This window comes from Tupaia chinensis, unplaced genomic scaffold (genome assembly GCF_000334495.1).
Source record: "Tupaia chinensis unplaced genomic scaffold, TupChi_1.0 Scaffold144119_1, whole genome shotgun sequence".
NCBI lineage: Eukaryota > Metazoa > Chordata > Mammalia > Scandentia > Tupaiidae > Tupaia > Tupaia belangeri.
The window spans coordinates 347,777-363,049 of NW_006203974.1; the positions used below are offsets into that span (position 1 = coordinate 347,777).

The 15,273-nt window shown below is 53.1% G+C and overlaps 1 long non-coding RNA gene across 1 annotated transcript in view; it reads right to left on the bottom strand.

Moving 5' to 3' along the window:
* Positions 1 to 12,508: 12,508 nt before the first annotated feature.
* LOC102501666 (uncharacterized) overlaps positions 12,509 to 15,273 on the bottom strand; it is a 3,638-nt gene continuing 873 nt past the window's right edge. The window contains exons 2-3 of the long non-coding RNA XR_337052.1: positions 13,537 to 13,715; positions 12,509 to 12,539 (exon numbers count right to left, since the gene is read on the bottom strand). This is a non-coding gene — a long non-coding RNA (uncharacterized LOC102501666). The remainder of the gene's footprint in view (positions 12,540 to 13,536; positions 13,716 to 15,273) is intronic.

Consider the following 15,273-nt stretch of genomic DNA (forward strand, 5'->3'; position numbering starts at 1 on the left):
TTCTGGGCGGTGTCTGGGAGGAGTGAAGTCGCCCCCATTTCTGTTGGGCAGAGGCAGTGGGATGGAGGGTGTGTGAGAGGCTGCCGTCCTCGGAAACCAGGGGAACCTGTGGTCCCCATCCTCCCTGCCTGCGTCCTCTGCCGGGTCACCTCCTAGCCCCCTGGGCAGAGACTACCGGGGTTCCAGGCCGGCGCTGGCTCCCAGCCGTGCACCTGCGAGCAGGCATCCCGCGCCCCCACCCCAACCGCCCCCTCGGCTCTCCAATATGGGGGTTAGGCCCCTGTGGGACGGGCTAGAAAATGCTTTTGCACCCGCTCTCCTTCGCCCAAAGGGAGCCATCCTGGTCCTGTTTTGGGGGTGCTGCTCCCTCTCTTGCTCAGGGGCTCTTCTTGGGACGCCTTTCCTGGAGCACAGCCACCAGCACGACTCTCAAAGCCGCAGAGGCCCAGCAGGAAGCCAGGCCGCCCTATACCGACCCCAGCTGCTTAGACCCGCCCGACTCACCGACCACACTGACCACACCTTGCGGGAGCTGCCGCCGGCCCGGTCCTCGCAGGCAGGAACCGGAGTGGACCGGGCTCCTGTGAAGATGCGGGCCAGTGTTCCCTGGGCCGCTGCCCAGGTAAAGGGCCACCCGTGTGGGGTTCTCCGTCTCCTGCGGCGGCAGACTTTACCGGCCAGCATGGGCAGTGCCGGTCCATTTCTAATGCACAACCCCCCTTTAAAGCGTGATCCCTGGAGAAGGCGCTGGCTCTCCATGTGTTTCAAACACAGGTCACGAGCACTTTCCACGGCGGAAGCTGGTCACCCGGCGCCCCACCGACGCGAAATTTCACACACGGGAAGGTCCCTGTGGGCCTCTCAGAGGCTTTCAGTCCCAGAGGCCGCCCTGCGGCCTTGCTCACGCCACGAAGCGCCCCCTGCTGCCACCACACGGAACATACCCACCACTGAGAGACAGGGCTGGAAGGAGGGAGCGCCCAGTCCTAGGCCCTCCATCTGATGGAAGTGTCTTCGGAAGGTCAAGAGCCCTGGCAGCGCGCATGAGCGGCGATGGCTCTGCCAGGGCCACGGCGCAGGCGTGTCCTTCAGGGAATCCTCCTTGGAGCAACGACACACCGAGGCTGCAGTTTGTCCCAGACGCCCTTTGAGAGCCCCGGTCGCTGCATCAGGCATGGCGACTCATGACAAATGCCAAGAGAAGCGCTGTCCCCCAGCTCTGTCTTTCCGCCCTGGCTACCAGTGCTCTGCTGCAGGGCGGGTCTCTGGCCGTCGGGGGTGAGTCTGGGGAGGTTCTGCTTAATGACAACTGTCAAGTGAGCCGCATTTACCTCTGCAGGATAGGAGATGGCATCTGTGAATGCCTGTCAGGGTAAGACAGAGGCTTCCCAGTGCTGTCCCTGAGGGGCGCCCCCGGCTTCCCATCCCTGTGCGGACTGGGTCACTGTCCTGCAGACTCCAGCGCTCACACTGAGAGTAAGAGCTCAGGGCCCTCCAGGCCCGGCTGCAGAGGGCCTGTGCTGGGAGGACCCCTGCTGCTCAGCCCACTCTGGGTCCCAAATGAAGCCCAGACCAGCTTTCCTGCAGACCCGGGCATTGCATGGGCAGCAGATGGAGAGCTGAGCATCTTCGGAGTCCCACCGTGCCAAGCGTCTCAGCTCGGGGCTGCCATCATAGTTCCTGCAATGTAATTTCTGGGCAAAGGGAAAATTCCCTCCGGTCACAAGCCCTCCTCATACCACAGCCACAGACAACTGCTGCGTTAAGGAAGCACAGGCCTGTCTGGAGGACTTCCTGCGGCAGGGATTCGTGCTGCTGCCAGTGGTCACAGCGTCTGTCTCTCACACCAACAGAACGCGCAAGCCCAGCAGGGTCGCGCGACCTGGTTGAGTCTGCCATTCGGGGAAGGCGGAGACCACGTGAGAGGCCTGGGTTTGTGATCTGGATCACCCTAAAAGCCCATGTGGTGGCCAGCACCTGTTCCCAACTGCTCAGGAGGCCGAGGGAGGACCAGAGCACAGGGAGGCCCTGCCTGAAAACGAAGTGGGGAAATAAAAGGGGTGTATAGTGAAGCAAGGGGCAGGTATCAACAGCTGGAAAAATGGGTGTCACCGAGAGGCCAGTTTCGATACTCAGAACAACTTAGCCGCCTCGTTATCTGCTTTTTGTCTCAATAAAACAACACAGAAATGATTCTAGAGAAAGGAAGGCTCACCATGTTGGCGGAGCCATTAAGAATCATGTGGAGGGACCAGCAGATGGTGTAGCACTTACGTCACTGGACTCCCACACTGACCACGGTTTGAGTCCCGGACCTGGTGGTTTGAAACACACTGGGCGCACATGTGTGTGTGCCCAAGATCCCGAGAGGAGAATGGAGGAGAAGGGATTGCAGTGTGGCCATCCCCCCTGGGGAGCGATTTCTCACTTCCCCTCTCACTGCCTCTGTCACTCTCTCCTCTGTGAATGCACACACCCTAAGGCAAAAATCTCTTGAATTTTTTTTAAATAAAGAAAGAAAAGAAACATGCAGAGCCTATGACCACTTCATTATCCAGAAAAGGAGGAGGCAGACAAGTAACCTTTAGATCCAGTGACTGTGTCCTGAAAGGATGCTTTTTGCACTTAGAATTGTTGACAGAAATAACTAAGCTCTGTGTAAATAATAATTAAAGTGGTTTACGTGAAACATGAGGCTGAATGACCAACCTGGAGAAAGACAGGTGTGTTTCTTGGAGTGATGAGACACATGGTTCTTTTTATTTAGTTATAAGAGCAGAAAAGTTGTCAATCAGCGTAAGGAGTCTTTTTCATTGGTCTGGCCCAAAAAGGTGGGGCATCTTGAAGCAGAGGCTTGTAAGTCTGAAATTCTTAGATTAGTAGTCGGTTAAAGAAAATACAAGTCTGTTCCTGAAAGGATCCAGCAAAAGAATGTCTGTGCTTTACTCTAAGAGATAAGAAGGATTACCACGCGTCATAAAACACCATGCCCGGGACAGGGTGCAGCATCCCGTTATCAGTGGACGAAAGGGGTCTGGTCTGTGAGTGTTCATGGGCCTCTGTTAATTTTTGTAGGAGTGACTCGCCCAGGACCGCCTCTGTCACTCTCTGCTCTGTGAGTGCACGCACCCTAAGACAAAAATCTCTTAATTTTTTTTTAAATAAAAAAAGAAAAGAAACACGCAGAACCTATGACCACTCAATTATCCATGATTTAGAAAAGGAAAAAGTAGTCTGAATTCTGTCCTCAGAATGTTTTCAAATGAGCTAAGCTTGGTGATGAGACTAAGTGAAAAACGTTACTCCTTTCCCGGGGTTAAAGGAAGACGGCGGGCATGTAAGGAGCTCCTCGAAGCCTCACGTTGCTCATGCTAAGCCCTTCCAAAACCACCAAAGGTGAGGGAGCCGCTAGACGCCCTGTCTCCTGAGGGATGGCATGTTTCAGAGTGCTCCTTTCCACTCCCACTTACCCGGCTGTCAGGCTGCATGGCCAGCAGGCACTGTGGACCATAGGACCCAAGTCTGGGGATAGCTTAGACTGTGCAAGTTCCCAGCTCTGGAAGCGGCTGCTAGGAGGACAGACGCCCATGGTGGACATAGCTCTGCCTCCTTTTAGACCTAACCATCCACACCTGATCTGCGTTCATTTCAGTTTTAATCTGGGATACATCTTTCATCTTAGCTAAACCTGGCTGAGAAACAGTTTATAAAAGGCCAATATCTTGGGACCAGCAGATGGCATAATGGTTACGTTGCTGGACTACCATGTAGATGATCATGGTTCAAGTCCCAGACCTGGTGGCTTAAAACTCATGCCAGGCGCATGTGGGTTTGTGGCCAAAATTCCAGAAGGAGAATGGAGGAGAAGGGATTGCCGCATGACCATTCCCCTGGAGGATGATTTTTCACTTTCTTTCTCTGTCTCTCTCTCCAGTGAGCGCACACACCCTATCACAAAAAAATCTCTCTACAAAACTCCCCAATATCTTAATTAAAAGCATCTACCCAAATACAGTCTCAGAGATAAAGATGTTTGCTTTGATGCATGAAATTTAAAGTAACAAGCATGTAAAGGCTATCTAGACAAGGCTTCTCCAGTTAAGAAAACAGAGATCGATGTTCCCAAAGGCCATCAGGAAGAGATTGCCCAGGGCCCACCTGAAGGGCGACCGGGGCTGACTGGCATGGTGTGGGGCCCTTCCTGCAGGGTGGTAGAGCACGTCGTGGTGAAGATCTCACCCTTCCTCATTCTTTGTGAGAGCCCAGGCCATGACAGGTGGCCGTCACCCAACGCACAGGGCTAAGTGGCTCCTTTCACAAGTGGTCTCCTCCCCCAAACAGGCGCCCTCTCGTTACTCAGAGGCACTCCTGATTTTGTGAAGGCCTGGTCCTCCCTGTTGGTTCTTCTCTCCCATCGCCGGGTGCCTGGAATTGCTGAACGCCCCTGCCTCTCCACAGCTTTCCTCTGTTTACACAGTAACAGCAAAACTAGGAAGCACTGATACACGGGGTCAGCCCCTCAGCCCAGCTCGTGGGCTCTGTGCACTGGGAGCCGGAGCCCACACAGCTGACTGTGGTTCAAACCCTGGCCCTGGCGACCTGAAACACATGCACGGTGCGTGTGTGTGTGCACAGTTCCCCGAAGGGGAGGGGGCTGCGGCGTGACCACTCCCCACTTGAAAGTGTTTTCTCTCTGTCTCTCTGCCAAATGCATGGGACCTCTGGCAATAAATAAATAAATAGATGAATCAATAAATGATAGGTCCATAGGAGTCAGGGTAAGCCATCCATAAGTTTACCATCACTAATTATTACCATGGATATTTGGGGGCCTACCCAGCCTAAAGACTTTCTAAATGTACGGGACCATGCACTTTTAGTTCCTTTGTGTTTCATGTTCATTAATGTCATTATCTTAAATGTACATAATTAATGTATTATATAGCACCTTTTTTTAAAAAAAGAGGATTTTGCCTCAGGGTGGGTGTGCTCGCTGAAGAGAGAAAGAGACAGAGACGGTGAGAGGAAAAGTGGGAAATCATGCCATAGGGGAGGTGACCGTGCCACAATCCTGGGATCGTGGGCACGCACACACATTACCCAGCATGGTTTTCAAGCCACCAGTTCTGGGACTCAAACTGCAGTCGGCCATGTAGGACTCCAGCACATCACCACCACGTCATCTGCTGTCCCTCTATATCACTATTTAACAGCTGAGTATTATTTCACTGAATGGACATACCATCATGAGTTCAACCAAACTGCTATACCTAAAACTGAGGATGTGGGCTAGCCTGTGGCTGGTGGCTAAGGTGGCTGGGTCCCACATGGATGAAAGTGCTATTGAGTACTGAACCCTGGGGGCTTGAGAAACATACCTTGTGTGTGTGGGGGTGTGTGTGTGCACACACACGTGCGCCCAGAATCCTGAAAGGAGGGAGAAGTGGAGGAGAAGGGATTGCAGCGTGACCATGCCCCAGGGGCAGCACTCTCTTGCTTTCTTTCTCTGGTGAGCACCCATACCTTCTGGCAAATTTAAAAAAAAAAATGCTGATATCATTTCCGCACATTCCTTGACCCTAACCCCAACCCACCTGCTTCTTTCCAAGCCATTCTCAGTAGCCAGTCGTAGAAAAACTGCGTCCACATTTCTGTTAATGTTTTCTTTCTTTTACAACAACCATATGCAATTTGCTTCTCTTATTTAAAAAAAAAAAAAAACACGCACATTCTACAAAGTTTTTCTAGAAATTCTTTTAACAGCTGAACAATATTTGATAGTATAAGTACACCGCCGTGTAAATATTTGCGCAGCCGTGTCTTCGATGGGCACTCAGGCTCTCTCCGACGTTCGCCGAGTGCTAACCCTGCACTCGCCACCCTGGAACATCATGTCTGTGTGCCCGTGTGTACTTTCACAGCGCAAGGGCAAGGAGTGGGGCGTGAGTCAAATGGTGTGTTCGGGATGTGAGTAGGTTTATTATTACAGACAGTCTTAAAGTTATCCACACTAATTAGGGGAAGAGTTCCAACTGCCCTGTCATACAAATGCCCTGACGAGACGTAGCAAATACTCAAATACTCTGTGTCAACAGGCAGACAAAGCAACGATGCTCAGAGAAGCCGCAGCTCTGTGTCAAGGTCACACAGGGAAATATTTCAGAACCAGGGGCCTCGGTCTCCTGAGGTTCTAGTAGGAGCTTCCGCATGACAATAGGCCTTTGCTGAGGGATGGAGAGTTCGTAATCGTAAAATGACAAAGAAACGTGTTTTCTGTGTAACAAACCCTAACTTAGTTGCACAGTTGGTCATGTGGGGCCCATTTCCTTTCATTGCCATGCCACTGGCTAGCCCGCAAGCCCTTTTTTAAAAGAACATCTTAGGGCCTGCTTCATAGCCTAGTGGTTAAGAGAGCTGGATCTCCCTTGGCTGACCAAATTCTGATCCCCTCCCAGTGGCACGCGAACGCATTCTCCAGCAGGATGGAGAGGTGGAGGGGGACTGCAGTGTGACTGTGCCCCATGGGGATGCTTTCTCCCTCTCTGCGTCTCATCGGTGAGTGTAATGCCCTCAGGTAAATTCAAAAAAAAAAAAAAAGATTGCTTTAATCTGAATTGCTTCTTGAATGTATCAGTAAAAAAAGACCAATTTATCATCCTCAAAAATTATCTTTTGCCATTTGCAAATATGATTTTTAAATATAATAATAAAAATGACTCCAATGCGTGCCGTACCAGTTTGTGGTTTAGATGTAACACGCGCTTTACATTGAGCAGTTGTGTTCTGGTACTTGCAGTTTCATCCTGATTCTTGGAGCAACATCTGTTCTTGCTTTATTTCAAACTACAATATATTTATTTGCTGCTGGTGGCCTCTGAAAGCACCTCACGGGAGTCCAGTGACAAATGCGGACACTTCACCTGCCCTCTGATGGCCAGCCTCGCCCTCGCACCTCCCCTGCAGCTGCCGTTTACTGTGCGGTGCTGACCGTCGAAGGCCTGGCCGGGGACACATCTCACAACACTTACGCTCTCTCGGAGCAGGGCTGGCACGGCAGTGACACCGAGCCGCAGCAAAACACTGGCCCAGTGACTTCCCGGCTCAGTTCTCAGAGGCAGAAAACTCAGAGGACCCTCTCGATCTCCCCAAGGATCCAGCCTGCCAAGGTTTAGGCCCCTCTGGCTTATTTACTCCACCCACCTCACTCTTTCTTTACTTTCCTCAGCCACTGGCTCACCAAACCCCACAGAGTTCCACCCGTGCCATTGTTTCAGATCCGAGAAAGCCCAGACCAGTGAGATGTCTCTCTCTCCCTGATTAGTCCCAAGCATTAAGGAATTGTGGTCAGGTATGAAGGATCTGGAGTTTGACTCGGATTCAGATCCCAGCTCCGACACTTAAAATTTAGACATCACCAGCCCCTGTCCTCTCTTTGTCTCTGTCTCTCCCCGCCACCCCTACTCACTGAACACGGTGAGGACATTGCCCAATAACCCCAACCCACCTGCTTCTTTCCAAGCCATTCTCAGTAGCCAGTCGTAGAAAAACTGCGTCCACATTTCTGTTAATGTTTTCTTTCTTTTACAACAACCATATGCAATTTGCTTCTCTTATTTAAAAAAAAAAAAAAACACGCACATTCTACAAAGTTTTTCTAGAAATTCTTTTAACAGCTGAACAATATTTGATAGTATAAGTACACCGCCGTGTAAATATTTGCGCAGCCGTGTCTTCGATGGGCACTCAGGCTCTCTCCGACGTTCGCCGAGTGCTAACCCTGCACTCGCCACCCTGGAACATCATGTCTGTGTGCCCGTGTGTACTTTCACAGCGCAAGGGCAAGGAGTGGGGCGTGAGTCAAATGGTGTGTTCGGGATGTGAGTAGGTTTATTATTACAGACAGTCTTAAAGTTATCCACACTAATTAGGGGAAGAGTTCCAACTGCCCTGTCATACAAATGCCCTGACGAGACGTAGCAAATACTCAAATACTCTGTGTCAACAGGCAGACAAAGCAACGATGCTCAGAGAAGCCGCAGCTCTGTGTCAAGGTCACACAGGGAAATATTTCAGAACCAGGGGCCTCGGTCTCCTGAGGTTCTAGTAGGAGCTTCCGCATGACAATAGGCCTTTGCTGAGGGATGGAGAGTTCGTAATCGTAAAATGAGTAAAATGACAAAGAAACATGTTTTCTGTGTAACAAACCCTAACTTAGTTGCACAGTTGGTCATGTGGGGCCCATTTCCTTTCATTGCCATGCCACTGGCTAGCCCGCAAGCCCTTTTTTAAAAGAACATCTTAGGGCCTGCTTCATAGCCTAGTGGTTAAGAGAGCTGGATCTCCCTTGGCTGACCAAATTCTGATCCCCTCCCAGTGGCACGCGAACGCATTCTCCAGCAGGATGGAGAGGTGGAGGGGGACTGCAGTGTGACTGTGCCCCATGGGGATGCTTTCTCCCTCTCTGCGTCTCATCGGTGAGTGTAATGCCCTCAGGTAAATTCAAAAAAAAAAAAAAAGATTGCTTTAATCTGAATTGCTTCTTGAATGTATCAGTAAAAAAAGACCAATTTATCATCCTCAAAAATTATCTTTTGCCATTTGCAAATATGATTTTTAAATATAATAATAAAAATGACTCCAATGCGTGCCGTACCAGTTTGTGGTTTAGATGTAACACGCGCTTTACATTGAGCAGTTGTGTTCTGGTACTTGCAGTTTCATCCTGATTCTTGGAGCAACATCTGTTCTTGCTTTATTTCAAACTACAATATATTTATTTGCTGCTGGTGGCCTCTGAAAGCACCTCACGGGAGTCCAGTGACAAACGCGGACACTTCACCTGCCCTCTGATGGCCAGCCTCGCCCTCGCACCTCCCCTGCAGCTGCCGTTTACTGTGCGGTGCTGACCGTCGAAGGCCTGGCCGGGGACACATCTCACAACACTTACGCTCTCTCGGAGCAGGGCTGGCACGGCAGTGACACCGAGCCGCAGCAAAACACTGGCCCAGTGACTTCCCGGCTCAGTTCTCAGAGGCAGAAAACTCAGAGGACCCTCTCGATCTCCCCAAGGATCCAGCCTGCCAAGGTTTAGGCCCCTCTGGCTTATTTACTCCACCCACCTCACTCTTTCTTTACTTTCCTCAGCCACTGGCTCACCAAACCCCACAGAGTTCCACCCGTGCCATTGTTTCAGATCCGAGAAAGCCCAGACCAGTGAGATGTCTCTCTCTCCCTGATTAGTCCCAAGCATTAAGGAATTGTGGTCAGGTATGAAGGATCTGGAGTTTGACTCGGATTCAGATCCCAGCTCCGACACTTAAAATTTAGACATCACCAGCCCCTGTCCTCTCTTTGTCTCTGTCTCTCCCCGCCACCCCTACTCACTGAACACGGTGAGGACAGTGCCAACCCAGCCTGCGACAGGGATGGAGTGCGATGGCTCCAGCATGGCTTGGCCAAGGGCCTGCTTGGCTCCATGGTGTAACCACGGACATGGAGCCACACCCCTCCCTCGGGAAGTGCTGCTCTAAGTCCACGTTCCAGGGAGGCCCATGACGAGGACATCCCAAACCTCTGTGGGTAAGACTCAGGGAAGGGCTCTCCATTACTTAGAATTTCAGTAAAAAGTGCCATTTTTTTATTACTATTTCCAAACCACTTGGCTGAGGGCAGGCGAGCTGTCCCGTGCAGTGCGCACGCACGGTGAGCTGGAGACCCGCTCAGGCCCGACCAGCCCACAGCGCAGGTCAGACAGGCCCGCCGCCCCCTGCCCGGTGTGCCTATGAAGTATGTTGTGATGAGAACACGGGACACACACTCTAGCCTCGAGCACGTTCTGAAGGTACAGCACGGTGTTAGCCGTGGGCACTGTGTGGCGCAGGGGCTCCCCGAGACTCAGGCGGTTACCAGGCAGCAACCTGGCAGGGCCCTCGCCAGCAGGAAACTTCTACCCTATGACCCAGCTCTTCCCTGGCCCTGCCCCAGTCCCACCCTCAGCCCCGCCCTGACAACCACCATGCCACTAGCCTCTTCTGTGACTGGGAAGGGTCTAGAGTCACCGTGTGAGTGGACTTGTGCACGGCTGCCCTCGCATCCAGCTTGTTTCACTCAACACAACGTCCTTTGAGACCACTGGGTGGTCAGCCGAGATTAGTCTTTTAAAGCCGAGACTAAGACCAGCCATGGAAGTGTGGGATGCAGCTGGAGGGCCCATCATTTGGACCATTTGAGACATCGAGACACAGCACCACACTGGGGGCACCTCCTGAGGTCATCGATCTCAACCTTGAAGACAGCTGAGGTGTCCTCTTAGCCTCCCGGCCGCTGGTTTGGTGCCACACGCTGCGGCAGCTTGCCAGGTGAGGCGAGATGGAGAAGCAGATGGTGTCAGGCCTCTGTCAACAGGGTGGGCAGTCATGGAGACCTGGGCCTGGACCACGCTGGGCAAAGCTGGCAGTCTGAGTCCAGGCCGTGCCGTGGAGCAGCCCTCTGCCTTCACAGACACCGTCGGCGGGTCAGTTTCCAGCCGTGGGATGCGGGATGGGAAAAGTAACTGGCACCATTTGACCCAGGCTCCCGTAGTGACTGAGTAGGAGGCCGGCGATGCCTGGGCAGTGTGGCTGTGTGAACGTGTGAGTGGACGAGTGTGACCTAGGTGCCGGTGAGAGTCCTGACAGGTGGCCGTCTCCGTGGCAGAGCTTTCTCTAAGACCTAAGTCATTTCTTCTTAAATGCAGGGATCTGTAAGAGGCCTGGCTTACAGAGCCGGCTTTGGGTGAGTCTGTCTCTTGTTCCAAAATCTTTCAATATTTGCCCCTTGAAGAGAAGACACGACCAGCTGCAGTGGGCTCCCGAGGACAGCGTGGGGGTCTGGCCCTCACAGCAGAGAGATTAGACAGTGAACACACACGGGCTCCCCTCCTTCTCAGGCTGGGGCTGTGGCCCGTTAGCTTGTGATTGGGGCCAAAATGAGGGGGCAGCATCTACTCGGTGCTAGCACAGACCAAGCGTCTGCATGTGAGTTATTTCAGCACGTACAGTCCTGAAACAGGATTCTCTGGGAAACATTGACTTGAGGAACTGAAGGCCTCACCTGAGACCCTGACGAGCAGAAAAGCATGGCCTGGGGATTCCAATCGCACTCGCCCAGGCCCCCCCTGACGCACCAGACCCTGACCTTGTCCCCACGTCTGTGAAGTCTGGCTTCATATTCCCAGGTGCCCGATATCTGAGCTCTTTGATTCAAGACATTCATCAAAAGCCCCCGATCCCACAAGACTAGGGCAGCCGTGTTTTCAAATCGAAGCCAGCATGTGAGTGTGGGCAGGCTGCCTGCTGCTTCCAGAAGCACTTCTTCCTGGAAGACAAAAGTCACTGTGCTGCCATTTCCAGCGTATCTCGTCCACCTGTGGAGGTTCCCACACACATGCACACAGCAGGCCTGCTCCAGGTCGGCGGGGGTGCGGGGCAGGTGGGTGAGGACACACCAGGCCTGCTCCAGGTCGGCAGGGGTGCGGGGCAGGTGGGATGCACACAGCAGGCCTGCTCCAGGTCGGCCGGGGTGCGGGGCAGGTGGGTGGGACACAGAGGAGGCAGAGGACACTCAGTCTTTGGAGCACCCCTCCCCTTCTTTCTTCCACTCTTGACTCTTGTGTCTGCCTCCTTGGACCGGCCCCCAGCACGGCCCCCACCCTAACATCATGGTCATCCAGCACAGCGGTCTCTCCCGTGCTCATCCCTCCTAAACACGTGCTTTCAGATCAAATCCCCCTAGGTTCAAAGTTCAGCAACTTCTAGTTCCTTTTCGTTTGATTTTCCCAGCCTCCCATTTCCTGGGCTCCTGAATGCCATAAAGAAGTGACTGGACCAGCCATACTAGTGTGTGAGCACCCCCTGCTGGCCCAGTTCACCACCCTCTTTCCGGGAACTTTTGGTATGAATCCAGATAGAACCTGAAGGTTGAAGTGATCATTTTAGGAGTTACAGCTCGGGCATGTCTACAATAAGTTAGTTGGAGGGGCTTTCTTTTTCCGCCCTAGTTTCCTCTTGTTCTTTTTTTTAAAAAATTTAACTTTTATTTCTTTTACACCTTCAATTACATATGTCACTTAGCTTGTAAAGTGAATGTTCCAACACAAGTACATTCCTCACCAGTCCAGCTGGGGAAACTACACACGTTATCATCAACAGGTAACTACCCATTCCGCTCCTACTGCGTGGAGATGGTATTGTTTACACACTCCTTTAAAGCTATAGTTTCTAGACTTTTGATGGTGCATCCCTCACTATCAGATTAAAAAAATACCCACCCACGTATTTATTTTACATGTAATACACATACACGGGTGCAAACAAAACACTAAAATGCTTAGTTCTAAGCATGCACATTTTAAAAGTTGTGATGAAAATAAGGTAGGTGAGGGACCAGCAGTTGGCATAATGGCTGTGTTGCTGGATTCCCATGTAGTTGACTGTAGTTCGAGTCCCCGACCCGGTGGCTTCAACTCACGTTGGGCGCGTGTTCGTGTATACCCAAGATCCCTAGAAGAGAATGGAGGAGAAGGGATTGTAGTGTGGTCATTCCCCCGGGGGGTGATTTCTCGCTTTCTGTTTCTCTGTCTCTCTCTGTCTTTCTAAAAAAAAAAAAAAAAAAAAAAAAAAAAAAAAAAAAAAAGGATAGGTGATGTTTAAACTACTTAACTTTAAGAGTGCTTTTGCTCCCACCCCAACTTGTGTTTTCATTGCAAGCACTTGACTGCACGTGATCGGCACAAGTCGAGCCGGCATTCTGCCCCCCGCCCCCCCGGCGTGCCCTGGGGGGGGCCGACAGTCTGGACAGCAAGTGTTAAATCTGCCAGAGGACACGTGCACTCTAGAGACAGACGGGGGAGCAGCCGGTGGAGCACGGGCACGCCAGAATCTCTTCCCTGCTTCTTCCTCCTGTCTGGATTTTGGGCACGTGCGCTCACGTGCCAGGGGTGTTTTTGAGCTGCAGAGTCCGGGACTCACCCTGCAGTCGCCATGTGGGATCCGTCCCCCTTAACCACTAGGCCATGGATCCAGCCCTGACGGTTAGTGGTAAAGTGTGATGGAGAGGAGTAAAGGAGCATACCAGTTCTTCTGGCACCTCAGCCAGTTCTTGGGGTGCACACTGACCCATGTGCCTCGCTAAAAATCACTAGTTCTGGTCCCGGTTTTGTGGAGCGGGAGACTTTTGCCATTTCTGAGAACAAACTCTTTCAGAGAAAGCACACAACTTAGATGTGCACCTTTTACAAACACGTGTGACTGTGGAGACACACACCCGGGCCGTCCCAGCGAAGGAGCCCTGCGGACCATAGCCCTGGCAGGGCCCAACCTGGGGACTGGCTCGCAGCAGCTGAGAGGCTGCTCGTGAAACACGGCAGCTGGGAAGGAGAGCTCCTTTGCAGACGGCTGCTCAGGGGCCTGGAGTTTCAGCTCCTCGCCTGTGTGGGGCCTCTTCACATCACTCTCAGAACATTCTAGCCGCTGCCTTAAACAGTGCAAAGAGTAGTACCAGCACATGAGCAGGGCCCGCCACACAGGGCGTGGCCTGGATGCCCGGATAACGTCATGGTCGTCCAGTGCAGCCGTGTCTCCCGTGCTCGTCCCTCCTGAACTCGAGCTGAGGTCTCAGGAAGTGGCGCTCGGGACTTCACATGGACGACATACAGTTTTGGTAACAGTCTGGCCTTCCTGAAATAAGTCACAGTGTCAGCTCCTGCTCATTAAGGGGCGGGGCAGGCGGGCTGTTCCCTGTTCCCTACAGGAGAGGAGTGTGAGAAGGGACTGTTCCTGAGGAAATCTCAGCAGCCTACCTTTTAAGGCATTGTTTTCAAAGTAAAGACGGCAGCAGTGGAAAACCCCAGGAAGGGCCTGGCTAATAGAAGGCGTTTGATCGCTGACAGCGTCTGCCATGGCCCTCCTGCCTCAGCCTCCCGCTGAGACCACAGACACATGCCACAACGCCCACCTCTTTTCTCAGATAGGGTCTCACTGTGTTGCCTAGGCCAGCCTCGAGGGCACGATCCTCCGGCCTCAGCAGCCGGAGTCCCTGGGGTTACAGGTGCTCACTGTTGTACCTGCCTGGAGGTTGGACTGGGGATCAAACCTGGGCTTCCCATGGTCTCTGCCTGGGAGGACCCTGTTTTAGCACCCTGTCTTGGCAGTGCATGGTGCCACAGCTGGGCCTGACAGGGCGTTGATAGCTCTGAGGGTGAAGTGCAGGTCATGGAGGTGGTGGGGTGCAACGAGGAAAAGAAATGAAGAGCCCGCTTGTTCCAGAACGAAGCTGAGAGGCTGCTAAGGCGCTGGGCTGACAGGGCACCTGGACCAGCTCCGGACATGGACAGCCTCACTGCCCACGTCAAGTCCTCCCTCCCAGTCATGAGTACCAGACGCACTGGCTCCACGCTGACCCCAAAGGAGCAGAGGTCATCCCACGCCCATGTGGCAGGGTCCGCCCACTCACTGCCACACCAGACTTCTTGGCAACGCGTGGGCCAGCGTAAGACCTTGACGATGGCTGCATGACCTCCTTTCCAGCCCTGACTCGGCCTATAAAATCAGCCGGGAACCTGCAGGCCTCGAGCACACACCATTCAGAGCGACTTGCATTTGGTGGTGCTGGAGAAGAGCCCTAACCCTGGCCGAAGTGAACTTTTGTGTCTTACTTCGGCTTAATCTTCCTGCAAAGGGTTAAAGTGTAGACCCACACATGATAGAAGAGGGGCTTCCCAGGAGAGATTTCATGTTACAAAACCCCAAACCCACCCCTTCCTGCCCACCGGCGTGTCGGACAGGGTGTGCCTCCAGCTCAGCCTGTGCTCTGCCCGCCGAGACCACCGCAGGCAGAGGCACACAGGTCTCGGCTGCCCTCCGCTCAGCACGGGGTGGCTCTCCAGAGACTGGGACCTAAAGCTGGATCCAGGGCCTGGGCTCCCGAACAGCGGAGAAGCTCTCCCTCCCAGGAAATGGCAGAGAACTTGCTCCCGCCAAGTGTGATAAGCCACCCAGGCCGGGGGGCAGGGCCTTCCTGCCCTCCTCCTTGCCACCTACTCTCCTGGCACCCAAGCCCAGTCCTCTCGGGCCCACTAGAGAGGTGTCTTACACTGCCAAGGGCCCAACCTGCTCGCCTCTAAGCGCCGCCCCCAGGAGTGCCCCGCCCACCCTGACCCCGCCCCCAGCTGCCCACCTACCCTGAGCCCGCCGTGGCTCACCGTGAGCTCGGCCCACGTGCCTGCGGCTCCCGGGG